Source organism: Leptonotus elevatus, chromosome 1 (assembly GCF_054856555.1).
Source record: "Leptonotus elevatus isolate MCC_2025b chromosome 1, RoL_Lele_1.0, whole genome shotgun sequence".
NCBI lineage: Eukaryota > Metazoa > Chordata > Actinopteri > Syngnathiformes > Syngnathidae > Leptonotus > Leptonotus elevatus.
Window position 1 is genome coordinate 8,455,919 of NC_141239.1, and position 13,920 is coordinate 8,469,838.

Genomic DNA, 13,920 nt, shown 5'->3' on the forward strand with positions numbered 1-13,920 from the left:
GGCACGCTCCAGCCATCGCCAAAGTCATGAAACACAGTATATACAATAAACATAATAGTGTTGTACAACAACGCTGAACTATATTTACAATTTAATATGTACTAGTGGATGAATTTTTAATGATTGTAGTTCAAAAATGGCAAACATTAATGGCAACTTTTCATATAATTTATAATCCCTGATTGTAAAATGGCTGCAGGAGGGGTGGCCGATAATGGTATAGGTCACCGCCGCGAGTACCAATACCTTAAATAGGACTGGTATTAGCACCGATACCTATACCTGGTATTGGTAGTCACCCATCATAGTCAGGATGATACCACCTCTGCCTCATTTTGAGCCAGGAAAAACCCTGTAATGCACTTACAATACATTTTACATCATTGGAGAAAATACTTGGATCAGGGCCTACAGTTTGTCTACTAGTTGTAGTTTGAATAAATAAATAAAGTACTTATATATAATGTTCTACTCAACGAGTCCCTTGAAATGAAATTCCCTCTGAATTCGCTGACATATTTTAAGGTTTTTCAAAAATGTAACGCAATTGTTAATTTCACTGGTAAGTAATCACATTCATGGATAAGTCATTTGGTAACTAATAAATTCAATTAGTTTTTGGGGGAAAGTAATAATTTATTTTTTTTATAATTTGCCCAACATGGTCTAATACTATTTTGTTACTAATTTATAACTTCATGAAATATAAATCTATTAAATCTTTTTTTTTTTTTTTTTTTACAATAATGTGTTCTTAACATCCCCACTAGTCTTAATATGGTATTTTGGTTAATATTAAGTTAGTGGAATATGAGTTAAGTAGTAAAATCCAGCCGTTTTTTTTTTTTCAACTCAGGGGGCGGCCATTTTGCCACTTGCTGTCGACTGAAGATGACATCGCAGTTGCTCAGGTCTAAGGTATCAACCAATCACAGCGCAGCTTCTGAAAACAGGTGAGCTGTGATTGGTCGTTGTCTGAGCCCTGAGCAACAGCGATGCCATCTTCAGTCGACAGCAAGTAGCAAAATGGCCGCTCCCTAAGATGAAAAAAACAAAAACTTAACTCTTATTCCACAAATGTAAATATTAATCAGAATGTCATGTTTAGACTAGAGAGGTCACATATAATATTATTGTCAAGAAATCTTTAAGGTTCAACTTTAATAGTGATTATTTTCCAAACTATTTTTTTTACATAGATATACGAACACATACATCAAAAAATATCTAGATATTGGAACAGATTGGCAAAAATAAAAGTCAAAACAATGTATGAAATACTGTAAATATAAATATAGTCAAATTGTTTTCAATTTGTTCCACCATGAACCATATTTTACATCACATAAATTCATGTGAATAAATGAACAGGAGGCAAAAGAAGCCGGCTCCCATTTGTAATCGTTGTTTTATTATCATTGGATGGCCGTTGCCATGGAAACTGCACTGTGCATCATCGCTCTCTAGCAGTATTTAAGAAAACGAGCAGCACAATATCTCATACATCTGTTAACCTTGAACACAACATGTGCTTTTTTTTATACCAATACAATGATTTCATCTGCATTTGTTTATTCACTTTATTCAAAACCACACTCAACAAACAATGGCAACAAAACAAAAAAAAACTATCAGCTTTCTCCATTGAACTACTTTTACCCGAGTGACGTCTCAAATGAAACGCAAACCAGCTCGGAACAAACGCACAACAACATTTAGGATTTTTTTTTTTTTTGGAAGGCTCACAGTGAGGAAAAATTAGACAATACAAATAAAATGAAGCACTACCCCCACCCTCCTTGACTTACTCATCCCCGCAGCGTCCTGAAACAGCAATGAATCACTCACTGCAAGCACACACACACACTTGCCAGTACCAGTTTTTACACATATGTCCACGCAGTATACTAGAGCAAAGGAGCTTTTCTGGACATTGCTGTTGCATGGACCAGTCAAAATGTCCCTGCAGGGTCTCATGTCCTCACATTAGAATTTGCGCCACACAAACAGAAAGAAAAGAACACATACTGTCAACTGTGGCAAAATGAGTTACTGCTGAGATTTATTATTATCATTATTAATTGGCTGAGAGGGACTTCCCCCCCCTGCAGAGACAAATGTCCCTTCAATAAAAGGTACAATGTCGATGGTAGTGCCACACAACAGTAGACAGAAAACAACAAACACACACAGTCATATCTGGCAAAAGTTCCTGGCATTTTTTTTGGGGGTGCCAAAATGCCCCAAGCGACAAATTTCCCGTAAGGTTGTGCCACACTCATATTAAAAGACAAGAACGCACATGCACATAAATATGGTCAATTAGTTTATCCTGTATTTTTTGTAGCAAAAATGTTGCCTTCACAATAAAGATGGTGCCACGTAAAGATACAAAGACAAGAACACACAGTCAAATATGTTCATTCCAGTTTCTTTTTTTTCTTTGACAAAAAAAAAGTTAAAGGGAGCTAATAGTGGTATTTTGCAAATGTGGACGAGGCAAACTTTAAGTGTGACATCAAGGATAGTGCCACACAAAAATAGAAAGACAAGAACACTCTCTCACACACACACACACACACACACACACACACACACACACCCCCACACACCCACACACACCCACACACACACACACACACACACACACACACACACACACACACACACACACACACACACACACACACACACACACACACACACACACACACACACACACACACACACACATGCCCCAAAACAGTTAATTCCAGCTTTTTTAGTTTGATTTTGTTTTTAAAAATGAAAAATGAAAGTGGGATGTTAAGGGTGGTGCCACACAAAGATAGAAATACAAGAAAACACACACACACACACAGTCAAATAACTTAATTTTGGCATTTTTTTCTGGATTTTTTCTCTCCAAAAATATGAAAGGCAGCTCATAGCTACTGGTACTTCATGCCAAAAAGTCCCCAAAATGAAAAAGCGATGTCAATGATGGTGCCACACAAATATTAAAGAAAGACAAGAACACACACACACACACACACACACACACACACACACACACACACACACACACACACACTTGTACTTATATAATTGTGACGACATCCATAGACATAATGCATTTCCTAACCCCTTCTCCTAACCCCAATCATCAAAAATTATTGCCTACCCCCATTCTTTACCCTAACCTCAACCATTACCCAATTCAAACCTTAACTCTAAAACCAAGTCTTGACCCTCAAAAAGAGGTCTTGAGTTGTGAGGACCGGCCAAAATGTCCTCCCTTCACAAACATTTCCTCAATCTGTTGGTTAAAGTCCTCACAATGTCGTATGTACAAGTACACACACACGCGCACACACACACAGCAAGTTCACTACAGCATCCCCCAGCCCTTAGTATTTTTTATTATTATTTTTTTTTATGTGAATGTAAGCTCATACTGTATTTTGAAAGTGTGGGCGAGCAAAAATGTCCCCAAAATCGTGACGTCAAGGGTGGGGCCACACAAAGATAGAAAACAAACACACACACAAACACTGTCAAAAAGGAGCGCATACTGTTTTCCTGTTGTTGTTGTAGTTGTTGTGAAGCAGTCTAAATGTCCCCACATTCAAAAAGTGTGGTGGTGCCACACACAGATAGAAAAACAAGCACGCAGAGACACACACCTCCTCTCCCCGCACTCATCCAGGCACAGACAAATTCCACCTCATGTCCCTTCGCCTCTCGTGGCCAATCCAATTAGCCGGCGAGCATCTCTCGCATGTTTTAGCGAGTCGTAACTCACCGGGACCCTCCCCCGGGGGAGCGGACGGCGCCACAGAAGAAGAAAAAGAAGATTAGGATGATGAAGAAGAAGAAGAGGAAGAGGAGGTTGACATGCTGCAAAGAAATGAAGGGAGCCAACATGGCAGATTGAAGCGTGTAGGAAGACGGAACGTGTCACGTGACATTACAAATAAGAAGGGGCATGTGACTCATACGGTTCAAATCCAACATTGTGGGGGGAACAAGAGGTGTGTGTGTGTGTGTGTCCATTGATTGACACAAAAACAAGAGTATAATCTGGAACATCTGGGACCCGACAGACGTTGTACAAAAAGGCACATTCTGTTTGGCGCTATCGCAAATGAAGCTTACAATTGATTGCTTATGATTATGAATGTGTTAATCCTGCAGCGTTTAGTGCATCCATGTGTCATCGCGTGTACCCCCCCCCCCCCCACACACACACACACACCTCCCACACACACACTGCACCCATCCTCAGCTGCACATTGACTCCCATTCAAAAAAGCTCATCGGAGTCCTTCAGTGTCGCTTTTCTTTTTTTTTTCACCCTTTCTGCAGACAAGGCAAATAAGAAATAAAAGAGGAACTTACCGATGCGTAGGAAGCCATGCTCGCTTTCTCTAGGGGGGGCGTCCTCCTTCCTCTTCCACCCAAAAATATGCGCGGTGAGGGTCCTGTCCGTCCGTTCTTCTTATGCTGCTGCCGCACGTCGTGTCTGCTGCTGCTGCTGCTGCTGCTGTGAGGAAGAAGAGGAGGATGAAGAGTCGGAGGTAGGGGATGGCGAAGGAGCGGGGTGGGGGGTGGTGGGGGGGGGTGGTGTCAGTTCCGTTGGGATTTGCACCTCGTCGCATACAAGTGAGAGGAGTGAGTGCTGCGGGAGCAAATAAATGTGTCAATAAATAAGTAAAAAACTGTTTTTTATTTTTTATATATATATATATATTTGTGGCAAAAATAAATAAATAATTATTGTTATTGTAAATATGATCATTTTTTTAAGCATTTTTACAATTCTTATTTTTCATAATTATTATTATTGTGAATTTTGTTTTATATTTTTATATTTCATAATAAATACTAAACACGATTAATCACTACTAATACTACAATAACTAGATGAAGCAATTTTTGGAAAAATTGCGTGTGAATGCTGAAATGCTGAATTATTGTTGAAAGATACGGAATTATGTCAAATGATATTGAAAGATTTGAAATTATATTGAATAATATTGAATTATTTGGAAGTGGGTGAAATGATATTGGTGACAATGTGCAATATGTGTGGAATTTTTGGTATGTGGAAATTGTTAACCTTGCCAGCAAGCTGAAGTCTGGCGGTATTTGTTCACAAATACTACGAGAATCCATCTTGTCCTGCTCCCGCTGATACGTTCGCAACCGACCTTTTTTGGGGTCGGACCAATCAGGCGCTGTTTAGGGCGGGACATGCAGCTGTGACGAAACCAGGAAGTGCCGAAGCCGGGGGAAACAAACAAAGCTAACATAGACGAATGGATGCTGCGATTAATTCTGTTCTCGCAGAATTACTCACCGTTTCCTTGTTGAATGTTGAACATTTTTATCTGGTAAAGATGTTCGTGCTTTTTTTCCCCCCCTAACTCGAGACCGAAGGCGACATTTTCATCCGTTGCCGCGATTGGTCAAAGCAAACATGCACAAGATGCTGCATCGTCCAATCAGCTCGAAGTATTGTACAGAATGTCCCGCCTTTCCCGAGCAAATCACCGTGGAGCAATCCCAGATTGATCATGTGAAGAACTACTTAGAGTGAATCACAATGATCAATCTGGCTATTGCCAGGTCAGGAAATTGTGGGAATGTTGAAAAATAATTCCCAAGGTAAACTGAATGATTTTTAATAAAGAATTGTAATGAATTGTTAAATGTGTGGGAATTTGTGGGTCAAAAATGTCGAATTTGGAAAGATTTTGCACGGGTGAAATATATCAGATTGAATGGCAAGATGAATTCAAGGAGGAGAATGTTAAATAATAATAATTATAATATATGATATATAATATATATTATATATATATATTATATATATATATATATGATATAATAATAATATATCAAATTTCAAGTGGAGCAGTTTGTGTGCTATCACTCACAATGGCACGATGAATGAATATCACACACACGCACGCACACGGGAAACCATTCACAAAAATGTGTGTTCTTCGCCACGCTGACCTTTTCCAGATGCGCCCGCCAGCCAGGCAGCAGGTTCGCTTCCCTGTTGGGTGTATTTTGCGTGACTCACCTCACGTTGGCTCTCCACCACCTGTTCGACTTCAGGTGTGCGCGCACACACATAGAAACAAAATCATAACCTGGTCGCGTGGCGCTAACTTACCGACCTGTAGCTCATCTCCCCTCAGCACCACGGACAGCAACCCGGGCCTGGAGCCATCACACAGGGATCAATCAAACGTCAGATGCACAAAAGTATTGGGACAGATTCACAGCCAGTAAGGGCTATACAAATAAACTCGACTTGACCAAAAATGGACCCCATCAGGTATATTGAGAATATTTAAAATGATCATCCTACATAGGGCGTTTTAACATATTGCTAATCGCAAATGGGCATGAATCCAAAGATGACATCGTTGAATGCTGCTTTGGTCGGCTGGCTGCTCGGCTAGCTAGTAGCGGCTAATCTGTTCATGTTTACATGGGCAGGCTGTGCAAACTCACAGATGGTCACCACACTCTTGGAAGTAAAAGTGCTTGTTAGAACCTTTTTAGGTTCCCCAGCTTGTCCTCATAGGGGAACCCTTTTTTGGTTCTTGTTAGAACCGTTAGTGAAGGTCCCACCCGGAAGCCTTCCAAAGGGTTCTACCGAGAACATAATGGGTTATACCCAGAACCCTGTATGAGAGGTTAAACAAAGAACCCTTTAAGAGGTTCATCTAGATCTCAAACAGGGAGTTCCACTGAGAACCCTTTTATATTACAAGGGTTTCATCTAGAACATGCATAAGGAGTCTCTCTCTGTCTCTGTCTCTGTCTCTGTCTGTCTCTCTCTCTGTCTCTGTCTCTGTCTCTCTCTCTCTCTCTCTCTCTCTCTCTCTCTCTCTCTCTCTCTCTCTCTCTCTCTCTCTCTCTCTCTCTCTCTCTCTCTCTCGTAAAATTAACATTTTATTTTTTGGGGGTTAATTTATTTTTATGTTTTATTAAGATTGTAGTAATTAAACAATTAAGTTAAACATTAGTCAAAAAGTAGACCATTTCATTGTATTTACATTTTGTTATAATGGATTAAAAAATGTTTTTTGTCAAATAAAAAAAATACGTTTTGTTAATTTATGTTATATTAAGATTGTAGTAATTAAACAATGAAGTTTAACATTGTGTTTTATACTGCCCTTTGGTTGGTGGTGGTGTTCAAAATTGTAAAGTAAAGTTAAACCATGCATGGTCGAATGAGAGCAGTCAGAGTATACATTTGTTTTATTATTATTATTATTATTTTTAACACATACTAATGGTGACAGTGGAACAGACTGAATAAGCCTATCCTCAAACTCCTATAACAAGAGCTTCCACTGGCACAAAATCAGGTGAAAGTGAGCGAACCCCACAAGGTCTTCACATGAATTGCTTTCACTAAAGTTGAAATACTTTTCAGTAAAAAATAAATGACTGGAAAATGAGGTTCAATGCTCACCCTAATCCACTTGTTGAAGCCAGTGGCACACGTCTTTTTTGTCCAAACTCTAACTCATTTCTACAAAAAAAGAAACAAAAAAAAGTCTCCTCGAGTCACAATTGCTGAAATAAAATAACCCCAACACAACCACCAGCAAACATTCGCACCATGGGTACACCAGTGTAAGTGGCACTGGAGGCAATGGGTGTACCAGTAAAATAAAAAAAACTAAATAATATACAGAGAGTATATTGTGTTGCTACATTTCTATTTGTACCGTATTCTAAATTTTCACACCAAAAAGATATTCTGCAAACAAATGCCTCTTAACTCAGTCCCATAGTGAACTGATTTAAAAAAAAGAAGAAGAAAAAAAGACTTGAAAAAACGTTTGCCATGATTCAGTATTTACTTCCAAATCAATTTTACAAGGAGAGCTTGAAGTACATTTGACCAGTTTTACCAGTGTCCCACCCGAGCCATGCCGCTCCTGCTGTGTGCTAGTATATTGCTATTGTCAGGTGGAATCCTCGTACCTCAGAGTATGTTGGCCTCATTTTGGACAGTCAAGCAATGCAGTAGAGGGACAAACAAGATTGGCATAGCTTATCTGGTACAGTGATTGTCTCCCGAGTCCAACCTGAAGGTCATGAGTTCGATCCTCAATGAGTAACTTCGTTTTTTTAAATAAAATAGTAAAATGTAAAAAAAATTCCAGAGAATTTCTGAGTGAATACTGAATCATGGCTAAACATTGGATTGTAAGGATCTTCTACTACCCATGTTTTCAACAAGGAACTCTTAGCTTCAAAAATAACCCTTGAAGTTTTTTTTTTAAAGGGTTCCTCAGAAGCCCAAAGTTCAGGGTAGAACCTTTGCTCTTCATGAAGAACCCTTTTGGAACCCTTACTTCTAAGCATGCATAATAGGATTTTTTTACTCAACCCCTTCAGACCCGCATTTTTTCAGCTGGGCTATTAAAAACATTTTTTTTTTTTTTTACTTACTGATTTTGACTCCTTTGCCACATAAGAACTACATGGAAAAAAAACTTTTTGGGGTTATGTCATGTTTTTGTTTGTTATAGTGGACGCCAGGTAGTGTAGCTGCAACGTGTTGTAAACTTACCAAGCTTATATGTAACATTTTTAGTATGAACATCATGCAAATCCACTTGCGAATGTGATTGGTTAACTAGGATCCAATCATGAACCAGAAGTGTTGACATCATGCAAATGATGCGCATGTTTTTATTGGTTTAGATTAAGGGTTTCAAAATGAATGCGTTAATTTTGAGTTAATTCAAAGTTCATTTAATGCCATAATTTTTTTTTATGTGCGATTAATGCCTGCTCCTTACTTGGAAAGGCTGTACTGGGGGAATTCCAGTCGCAACGCAGCAGACGCGTCCACATCAAAATGTAGCAGTAATACATTTAATAATAATGCATATATTTGTGGAGACTGGGGTCAAGTTGTAGTTTTAAAAATGTGCAGAATTTCACAAGTTACTTCATGTTAAAGATTAGATATCTCTTAATATGAAAAGAAAAATGCACTGAGCTGTAACCAATGTCTTACAAATGCAGTTATGCCATCTAGTGGCAGAAAAAATGACCTCAACACAAATCAATTTGTTACAGTACAGTGCCAGTCCATCTTTTTTTTATTTTATCTAAATTTTATGAATTATTATGAAATTACTGTATTAATGACTAAAAGATGCCGCCATATTTCTATTAGTTTAGCATTTTTTCCACTTTTATGTTAACAAGAGTATGAAAATATAGGAAACAAATATTTTACTGTACATTTAGAACAGATAAAATTTGCGATTTATCGTGAGTTAACTATTAAGATTTTATTATGATTTTAAAAATGTAATCGCCTGACACTGCTAGTTTAGACACACAAATATGTCATGTCCACTGCAATCATCTATGGGTCCGAAGGGGTTAAATTTCCCTTTAGAAGGTAATCGACGGGGTTGGGGATTGTGGGGTCCTTCACAAATTTCTAGATGTTTTGTTTTTTTGTCTGTCTCTGTGCAGCCAGGTACCAAGTAGCGGAACAGTTTCAGAAAATTCCCTTTTCTGTTCCAATTGCACAAAGCAAAGTGCGTCGTGTTTTTCAGTGACGGCATGAAAAGTCCTCAACCGGAAACCGAAAAGTATTTCGAGAACAACAGGCCTTTCGAATTGCATCAACCAGTAAAAAAAAAATTGAAAACAAGGAATGGAGAGAGAGAAGGAGTGATGTGATTGGATGACGCCTGTGACGCAAGCACCCTTTCATTTACAGGAAGGCATCACTAGACTTGCCTCAAGGACGTGGATGCAAATGGGAGGGGAGGCCAGTCAGTCACTCAGTCGCTCGGTAATGGTAGGTCTGTTTCGGCTGCTAATAGCAGCATCGGCCTTGTTGCCATGGAGAAGTGCCGGCAGCGTCCGCCTGTGGAGCCTTCCAATACTACTTTGACATCTTGTTGCGCTGCGTCTATTATTTCACTGCTTGGTGCGTCAGACAGACGGGTGGACCGAAAGGCGCAAAGAGTCAGGTCGGAAGATGGAGAAGCAGAAAGCGGGGAGATGGACAGTGAGACAAACAGACAGTAAGATAGACAGGCACGAATGGAAATACATACTCTATAAGCTGAAACACGATCAGAAAGAGTGAGACAGACAAGCAGATAGTCAGCTAGACAATCAGAGAGGCAGGAACAGTTGGGAACAAGTAGAAAGACAGGCAGAAGGACGGACAGAAGGACGGACAGAAGGACAAGCAGATTGCCATACAAGAGACAGACAGGTAAAAAGACAAGCTGACTAGCAAACAGAGAGGCTTGTCCATGAGACAGACAAAAAAATTCTGACAACGACAAGTAGACAGGCAGACTGCCCAAGAGACACACAGACAGACGGACAACGAGACAGAATTCAACTGGACAGACAAAGAAAGAAAGAAAGACAGACAGATGGACAGGCAAAAAGACAGAGACGAGTAGACAAAGAGACAGACAGGCGGGAGGACAGACAGATAGGCAAGATAGAGGCAAGCAGGTACAAACAGAGGCAAAAGGAGAAACAGGCAGTCTGACCATGTGACAGGCAGACAGACAGACAGCGAGGCAGACAGACAGTGTCCATGCGCAACGCTCCAGAAGGGAAGCACTGACTGCGCTTCCCCGCTGGGTGCAAATTGCACCAAGTCCTCGAGTGTGACTCACTTGTTATTATTTTTTTGGGGTCGTTTTCATTTGAAGTTCCGCACTGAGTGTTGACGTTTAACACCTCCGCAGAAGCTGCTTTGTTTTGTTGTTTTTTTACTTTAATATTATGTATTTTCTCTTGGTAACCATGTTTTTATCATAACGCTACAATTATTTTCAACTTTTATTCATTTTTTTGTGAACTTTTATTAAAAAAAAAACAAAAACATTACAATTTACTCTAATATTGTGATCACATAAAATGTCTACTTTTTCTGTCAATATTTCGATATTTGGAAACAATTCTCTTAATATTACTATTGTCAAAAATAAATCTACAAATTATATAACACATGCCCGTGACCCGTGAAAAAGTTAGCAGTCGGAGGTTATTTGCTGCGCATAGCTGCAGTATTGATGAAATGTGATGTGTGTGCTTCAGTGCGTCTCCACTCAATGAGCAGCCCCCCGTGGTCCTGTGCTAACAACCCGCCCACCCGCAACGGCTCGAAGCAGAATCGGCAGCGGGGGTTGCGGAGGGCCCCTGCGAGGGACCTGTTCCCTCTTCAACCTGCACTTGTCTTCCAATGAGAACCTCACGTAGAGAGGAACCCCTATTAGTGTTTTTTTTTGGGGGGGGGGGGGGTATTATTAGGAGGATAAGTCATAGTCTTATGAAAATTAAATGTTTTGGGGGTAAAAAAAGACACAAAAATTTAATACAATAATTTTGTAGTTATTATATTAAATATTTTGTAATTTAATAATAATAATAATAACAATACAATTTACGTTATTATTTAGAATATTATGGGAATGTAGTATTTTCTTCAGGATGAAAAGTGGGACTATCATGAGAATACAGTCGTATTTTGTGGATAAAAAGTTCACATAAAAAGAAAAAAACATGATTTAACAAAAAATTATATTCCTGTAATATTACAATTTAAAAACAGTAACATTTTCTATCCCCCCCCCCATAAAAAAAAGGCTTCTCTGCATATGTGCCCAAGTTGAAATATTTGATTGTAATTTAAAAAAATAAATAAAATAAACCGTCATCATGCCATTCACTGCACAGTAATCGTAGCAAATTAAGAGACCGCCTGCACTTCCTTCGACACAGAAGGCAGGAGGGCATGTTTTCTAACAGAGACAGATGGTGAAATAAATGAAAGGCTGACGAAATGTGAACATTTTTATGATACAGCGCCCCCTGTCTAGCTCTTCAAAAGTAGCGAGATGACGCATTTCTGACGCATTTCATGTCAAGCAGGCACTAAATGCGAGTCTCCAAATTCACAAGGCTGGGCTGCATGACGTCACTCCCGGCGCGACTCGACAGCACGCACATATGAATGGATTGTCAATGCTGCTTGTCGGTAGCGCATTGACTGGCACTCCATTCATGTGTAAGTCTGTGCATGTAAAAAACAAACAACAAAAAAAACGTACAAGTAGACAGACAGTATGATGATAATCAGGGAAATATTCTTTATCCTCTGCATAAAATGGCTAATAATACTGCATTTTACTGAGCTTGTGAATGTATTACCTATTTATTATACTGCTCCCCCAGAATAAGGGATAAGTTAAATTGGCTTTGAAGCATGAATTCATGATCCACAATGCAAACATTGTATTTCTCACACCTAAACCAAATAAATAAATGACTAAATAAATAAATGAATAAACGTGAAAATAAAAAAACGGATCTAAAAAATATAATTCGAAAATTAAATTAAAAAAAATATATATAAATGGAAATAAAAAGAACAAAATGTGTGTGTGTATGTATGTGTATATATTATATATATATATATATATATATATACACATAAATAAATAAATACAAGTAAATAAAAAAATAAAAACAAAATTAAAAAAATAAAAATAAACGTTGAAATAAATACAAAATACAAAAATAAATATATAAAGTGTCTGGAGCATGTATTGATACATGTATGTATTGATTGATATTTAATTCTATTTTGTATTTATTTTTATATTTATTTGTAATATTTTTAATCTCGTTTTTGTTTTTTTGTTTTTTGTTTTATCAATTTATTTATAGATATATTTTGTTGTTTTTATTTCCATTCCCGTTTATCTTTTTGTATTGTCTAAAACTGTTTTGAATTATATTTTTATATAAGTTTTTATTTAGTTAGTCATTTATTTATTTATTTTAATTGTGGCAGTGTTGGTCCTCCATATATTTAGTGATGATAACATGTAATCCTGAGTTTAGTCGCACATGTGTCACGACAAGTATCTTTTATGAAGCTCCTGTGTGCGGCAGTGAGTCAGTCAGCCTTTAGAAAGCTGCTGATTGGCTTCAGAGCACGAGGCCGCCGCCGCCACTTTGTCATGTAATTGCAGGTTGTCAGAGAAACAGAAATGTTCTGTAATGGATGACACATAACTGACAAACGGCCCACGACCATCTTCGGGTATTATGGGTGATGGGAAGTGGAATTGATAGGTATACTCCCAAGTATTGAATGGAGCCATTTGTGGAATTTAACCCATTCCAATGATTCGGAGGCTGTCAGCTGTCAGCCCAGATGACGTCATGCAAAGTCTAATGAAGTACCGAGGGAATGTGACTTTACAGCATCTAGCTGGTCGTCCATTTCAGACTGAGATGTGCACTGTTTTTCCAACAGACTTGCTGAAAATAAAATGGAGGGGAAAAAAAGGACACCAGTGCCAGATGAAATATTGAATGATTTCAATGAATGTTTGAAAAGCACTCAAAAGACGCGAGAAGAGTCCTCGCGGGAAACAAAGATCTTGATGTTTTTTTGTTTGTGTTTTTAAGGCTGGGATAAAAGAAGCCTTTGGGTAGATCATCAAAGTTTTTTTTTTAAATATCACTTGTGACACAAGCAATTATAGGGAATTGTATTTCATTCACATTTGAAATGTTACATTTCTTAATTTGATTTCCATTATATTTTTGGGAATACAAAAAATGTCTTCTTTATTTTAATTTTAATTTTTTTTTACCTTTTTTGGTGAGATCAGTAACTATAGTGCATTTTATAATTTTTATTGATTTTGGAAATTAAATAACATGTGGTTTTAATGTTTTAGTTTATTGTAATTTCGACTGACTGTTTTCTACAGAAGAATTTTAAATTCACTTGAAAAAAACCCTCCTATGTTACTATTTTTTGGGAGGCTTTTTTGAGTACAGTAGTTTTTTTAAAATTATGTTTTATGAATTTTTTGTTTCTTTTTC

General features: G+C 38.0%; 1 protein-coding gene across 4 annotated transcripts in view; it reads right to left on the reverse strand.

Annotated features, from left to right (window-relative positions):
* Nucleotides 1-4,525, reverse strand: part of LOC147180581 (pituitary adenylate cyclase-activating polypeptide type I receptor-like) — a 31,272-nt gene extending 26,747 nt beyond the window's left edge. For all 4 annotated transcript variants that reach the window (XM_086072671.1, XM_086072662.1, XM_086072654.1 and 1 more), the window contains exon 1: nucleotides 4,381-4,525. The gene's annotated coding sequence lies outside the window, so the exon portion shown is untranslated. The remainder of the gene's footprint in view (nucleotides 1-4,380) is intronic.
* Between the last annotated feature and the right edge of the window lie 9,395 nt (nucleotides 4,526-13,920).